The following is a 6,000-nucleotide window of genomic DNA, read 5'->3' as shown; positions in this document are numbered from 1 at the left end:
AAGCGTGCTTTTTGAATACATGAAAACGATTTACCCCCTCCAAGGCAGGACAGTGCAGAAGATGTAGGTCCTGGGTCATTCTGGGAATATTACTATGTGGCTGTGCACAGGTTACATCCTGTTGAGGTATCTGTCCTCCCCGAGACTCCTCTGCAGAGGCTGATCCCTACCTTCTAGGTGGGTGGGGGCTGGTGCCGCCATCCCCAAGGAAGTGGGGGAGGTGGGCGTGGCCAGGGAGTCAGTCCCAGCATTCCCCTGGGCTGTGGCTTCGCTGGTCTGAAAGTGCTTGCACAGGTGTGCTGAGCCAGTGGGGGCCAGGCTGGGGGTGGGGGTGGAGGTTCTCCGAGGAAAAGCTAGTGGGAGAAGGTGGGGACGGTGAGGCCTGGGGGGACTATTGGGGAACTCACGAGAAGCCTGGACGTGCTGAATCCGATCCGAGAAGGCAGGGCCAAGCAGGTGGGGCACTCCAGCTCTGTTTCCGGGGAGATACTTCACCTGCCTAACCTGCACTCAGGTGAGTGTGGGGGGAGGAGGATGAACAGGTGTCGTTTCCAGGGCAGGGCCTGAGCCGATTGGCTGACGTGGCACTGCTCCTTCTGCTTGGCAAAGGCATTCCTGGGAAGGGAGGGGCTTCTGTCTGCTGCTGTTAGGGCTCGGAACACAATTCGCAGACCTGGTCAGCAGGAGGAATGTCGTCTATCTGCCCCAGAGCCTGGGCGCCAACCCGCCCCCAGCTTTGACCCTGATTTAGCTTTAGCTCCAGTTTCAAAACCAGCTCCCAACTCCAGCTGCAGTTGCAAACCCTAGCTAGAACTTCCAGCTTCCACCCCGGCCCCAGCTCCTGCCGCACGTTTCGACCCCAACCCCCAGCCCCGTTTCCAAACCCAATTCCAGTTCCAGCTGCAAATCCAACCCAAAATCTGGCTAGAAGCCTCAGCCCCCAACTCCTAACTCCAATCCAAATTCTGACTAAGATCCTAGATCTCAACCTCACACTCAGCCCGAACCTCAACTCCTGTTCCTGATTCCAGCCCCCAAAATCAACACCAACCTCAAACTCAGCTTTAGCCCCAAATTCCAACACCACCGTACCCCCAAATGCAGCCCCAGTACCTCCATTCCTTGGCCCTGGGCTGGAGCCTCCACAAGCCCCTTGCTCATTCTCCCTCAAGCCTCAAATGCCTGGCTTACCCCACAGACTGGATCCTGCTGGGGAAGCAGGATTTGAGTGAACAGGGAATGGAGTGGGGGCGGTGAGGGGGTGAAGGCCTTTCAGGTGGGAGACAGGAGCTCCTAGAATAAACACTTGAAAATCAATGCCACACTCCTTCACAAGGCTCAGAAAGCCCCTGCCATATGCACCAGGCCAGTCATTTGCCACTGGCACCCTGCTCTCCTCTCTGCTCTTCCCGTTTTTGAACTTAAGAGTTGTCCCTTGCCTGGGATATTTGCCACTCCCAGCCTCAGTCTGCGTGATTTGCATTCTTCAATGGAGATGCCACCTCCTCCAGGAAGCCCTCCCTGACTCGCAGGCTGGTTTAGGTGCCTCTTTGGTGTACCCATGGCCTCTGTGCTTCCCCAACAACTACTCTTACTGCAACGTGCTTAAGTGCCTTTTGTGTACTTACCTGTCATCCCCTGCTAGATGTGTGGTCTCCAGCAAGTACAGGGACAGTGCCTCTTGCTAATCATCATGACCTCAGTAGCTAATATGTAGGAAGTAATCAATACATATTTGTTGAATGATTGATTAGTGGATGAAATGAAAGTGTGAACGGACAGGTGTGGGGGTTTTGAGCAGGAAGCATGTGAGATGAAGCTGGAAAGACAAGTTTGGCTAAGGCTGTTCATGGCCTTGAAGGCCAGAGTGAGGCACTTGGACTGTGTAAGGTGCCCATGGAGAGTTCTGAAGTTTAACAGGGACATCATTGGAGCTTCTAGTAGGCAAATCTGGCACTGCAGACACTACCCTCTGGACCGGCGAAGGGCAGGCTGGCTGGAGTGGGTATAAGCTGCCCCCCATCTCCTGGACCAGTCCCTGTGATGTCTCTTGCTCTCTCCTCCTGATGTGTGAACTAGAAAAGAAAAACAAGATCACACTTATCTTGCAATTATCAGTTCACAAAATAATTGTGCTTGACCTGCTTTTGCATCTTTTTGCTTTGTTCCGTGGGGATGACTGGGGGCCAGTCATAATTCTAGAACAGCTCTGTCCACTAGAAATATAGCGTGAGCCACATATATAATTTAAACTTGTCAAAAAGCCGCATTCAAAAATGAAAAAGAAACCCACAAGATTAATATAGTTAAATTAATATATTTTATTTAATTCCAAAACACATTATATGTTGTTGAGCTATTTTACAGTTTATCTTGCACAGGGTATTTTATTTTTATTTTTAAAAATAGAGATGGGGGCCTTGCTCTGTTGTCCAGACTGTTCTCAAACTCCTGGATTCAAGCGATTCTCCTGCCCTGGCTCCCCAAAGTGTGGAGATTACAGGCGTGAACCGAAAGTCTTCAAAATTTGGTGGGTATTATTTTACACTTACAGTGCATCTCATTTATCCCAGCCACATTGCAAATGCCCAGGTACCACATCTGTCACGTGGCTGTGTCCTTACTGGGTGGCACAGCTTTAGATGTCCTTTCCCTCCAGAAGGTCAGGGCAGGCTGGATCAGAGGATGGTTGGGAGGAGTGGGGTGGGGAGACAATGGTGTGGCATTGCAGGTGTTCATGCTGCCACTTTGCAGAGCATTATAAAGGTATCCCCTTTATAATAAAGGGGCTTGACTCAGAGGAGCAAGGGAGCCAGGGGCCCCACAGGGCTTGCTGGCTGCAGATTCCGCTTGCACACATCTGACATTTATTTACCCACCCTGGTCCCCAGGAGGGTCCAGTCCCAGCCAGACCCATGGGCCAGCTGTCTCAGGCAGAGCTGCAGCAGGTGACCGATGACGTTTTCCTTCCCTTTCCCTTTCCCTTTCCCTTGGGGATTTGAAGGGAACTTTTTGGATGGGAGAAAAAAAGACTAAAAGCTTCATTGGTATAAATATTGGGCAAGTGTCTGTTCTAGTTCTGGGTCTTATCAGGAAATGTGGAGTCAGGTGGAAAGGCAGGCTCCTCACAGGGCTGTTGAACTCTGTCCTCCAAGCAGAGGTTGTTGGGGTAATTCACATGGACGACGGTGAAGGTCAGGAGTAGGATGTTGCTGCACGCCTGGAGTGGAAGGTGTGGATGAACCACACGCAGATCCACAAGAAGGTGGTGAATGGGAGTACTGTGGGAGAATGCAGAGGCAGTGGGGCTGTCTCCAGGCTTCTGTGCCATGTTGCCAACACAGGCTGTTCTCAACTCAGTGGCCCGTGATCCAGTCGGGAGGTGGAGAGCCCCTCCAGCTAGCTGCCCGCCTTCCTCAGGGGAACAGAGTCCGCCCATTGCCTTAAGGCCCTCTCTGGCTTAATTCCTGTTACCTCAGAGCCTCCTCACCTGCAGCTTCATCTGCCTGGAATGCTATGACCCACACAGCTCCCTCCCTCCCACCCTCCCTCCTTCAGGAATGTTCTCAAATGGCATCTTCTCAGGGAGACCTCTTGGCCACCCTGTCTCAAATTGCAACCTCCCCAGTACTTCCTGTCCTCTGCTCTTATTTCTTTTGTTTCCTTACGTTTCTCCTTAGGACTATCACTTTCTGACATGCTATGGATCTTTCTTATCAATCTGGAATTTTATCTCCTAGATTGTAAGCTTCATGAAGGAAAGGGTTTGTGTCTGTCTGTTCACTGTCCTGGAATAGGACTGGCATAGAGTAGGTGTTCAATAAACATTTGTTGAATGAATGAATGAATGAGGCTGTTTCTATTCCAAGTATTGGTCCCATTCACCAGGACCATCCTCCTGCAAGGAAGAATCCCAGCAACCAGATCATGTTTTGTGACCCACCACTGTGGCTATAGTTGATTAGATAGAGCCTCAGACTCAAGGTAGGCTGAAAAAATTCTTTTTTGGCAATTTTGGCAATGTAAAATTGGACTATTTCATTTCGGCTTAGGGGCTTCTACTAATGAGAGGTGCTAAGGTGCCCTCTGCCAGCGGAACTGGCAAGAGGAAGCTGGTCTGCAGAAAGGGGCAAGGATGTGAGAGAGAGAGAAGGACTCCAGGAGTGAACCAGGCCTTGATTCAAGTTCTCCTTGAGACCTGGTTGCATTTCTGTCTGGAGATTCCATGAGACACACCTAGAGCCAGATAACAAATTCTTCTTTTTTGGCCGGGCACTGTGGTGTAAGCCTGTAATCTCAGCACTTTGTAAGGCCAAGGCAGGAAGATCACATGAGGTCAGGAGTTTGAGACCAGCCTAGCCAACATGACAAAACTCTGTCCCTACTAAAAGTAGAAAAATTAGCTGGGTGGCTACTCAGGAGGCCGAGGCAGGTGAATTGCTTGAACCCAGGAAGCCAAGGTTGCAGTGAGCCAAGATCACATGACTGCACTCCAGCCTAGGTGACAGAGAGAGACTGCCTCCAAAAAAAAAAAATTCTCGCCAGGTGCAGTGGCTCATGTCTGTAATCCTAGGACTTTGGGAGGCCAAGGCGGGCAGATCATGATGTCAGGAGTTTGAGACCAGCCTCAACATTTTTAGTAGACCAGCCTGTCTACTAAAAATACAAAAATTATTTGGGCATGGTGGCATATGCCTGTAATCCAAGCTAATCGGGAGGCTGAGGCAGGAGAATTGTTTGAACCTGGTGGGTGGAGGTTGTGGTAAGCTGAGATTATGCCACTGCACTCCAGCCTGGGTGACAGAGCAGACTCCATCTCAAATAACAAAATGAAACAAAACAAAGCAAAAATTATCCTTTTTTGCTTAAACTGACTGGAGTTGGTTTCTGTTACTTAGAGCAGTAGAAGGACACCATTGTGCCTCTGTACAGAACTAGAATCTCATAGACCCGCTTATAATATACTTAACAGGTTAATACATGGAGCAACTTCCCCAGTACTCCCAGTACTTGTGGGGCTGTCTTCCAGCTTCTGCTATGTTCCTACTTCAGGCTATTTTTGAAACAGGCCCAATATTCCCATAGACTGTTCATTTGGATGAAAATAGAAATTGACCCTTCTGGTCTTAAAGCTTGAAACTTATATTTTTTTAAATCTGCATTCCTTCCTCAGGAAAGGATCTTCAGGCCTCTCAAAAAAAGCATCAGAGAACTAAAACTCACCAGATCACCACACCAGATGTCCCTTGGCCCCCTCCCTAGTTCTTGTTTTTTTACCCATTGTTATGTTTCTTCCCTGCTATATAAACCCGCAGTTTTAGTCAGTCAGGGAGATGGATTTGAGACTGAGCTCCCATCTCCTCTGCTGCAGCACCCGATTAAAGCCTTCTTCCTCGGCAATACTTGTCCTCTCAGTGATTGGCTTTCTGGGGGTGAGCAGCAGGACTTAGACCAAACCCCTGGTGTTTCTGTAATAAATTTTGGTTCCCTAACTGGGAACACATTGCTTGTGATGGCTTGGCTGCTGTGGACTGGGAGTCTCAGAAGCCCTCCTAAGCAGCTGCCCACCCAATTACTATTGGAGATGAGTTTCTGTCTTTCTCTGGCCCTGCCACAGCCAGCCCTAACCTCATTCCTGATTGCCTTGGAAGAACTGCCTTTGAAATTTGACATCTGCACCCAGATATGTGAGTGTCCTTGTGAGTTCCTAAGGCAGGATCTGCTCCTCTCAATTTGGGAAATTTTTAAAGGAATTTCCATTTGTAGGTGGAACAAGCCTATAATTAACTATTAACTACAGTGAATTTGTAGGGGGAACAAGCCCAACTGATGAGAATGAAGCACCCTGACTGTTTCGGTATGGACACTGTTGGAGACTTGTTTGTAATTGTGTGTTGTGTCCCAGCAAGTGAGCATCTTTTTTGGGTACCAATGGTGGAGTCAGCTCTTCTCAATTTGGGAAATTCCTTAAGAAATTTCCATTTACAGGTTGATCAGGCC

General features: G+C 49.2%; 1 protein-coding gene across 2 annotated transcripts in view; it reads left to right on the top strand.

Annotated features, from left to right (window-relative positions):
- Positions 1-270: 270 nt before the first annotated feature.
- The window catches only part of EBNA1BP2 (EBNA1 binding protein 2), a 108,591-nt gene continuing 102,861 nt past the window's right edge, over positions 271-6,000 (top strand). For both annotated transcript variants that reach the window (XM_078331435.1, XM_078331434.1), the window contains exon 1: positions 271-514. The gene's annotated coding sequence lies outside the window, so the exon portion shown is untranslated. The remainder of the gene's footprint in view (positions 515-6,000) is intronic.

The sequence above is a fragment of the Callithrix jacchus genome, chromosome 7, assembly GCF_049354715.1.
Source record: "Callithrix jacchus isolate 240 chromosome 7, calJac240_pri, whole genome shotgun sequence".
NCBI lineage: Eukaryota > Metazoa > Chordata > Mammalia > Primates > Cebidae > Callithrix > Callithrix jacchus.
This window is presented reverse-complemented; position numbering and strand designations above follow the sequence as displayed.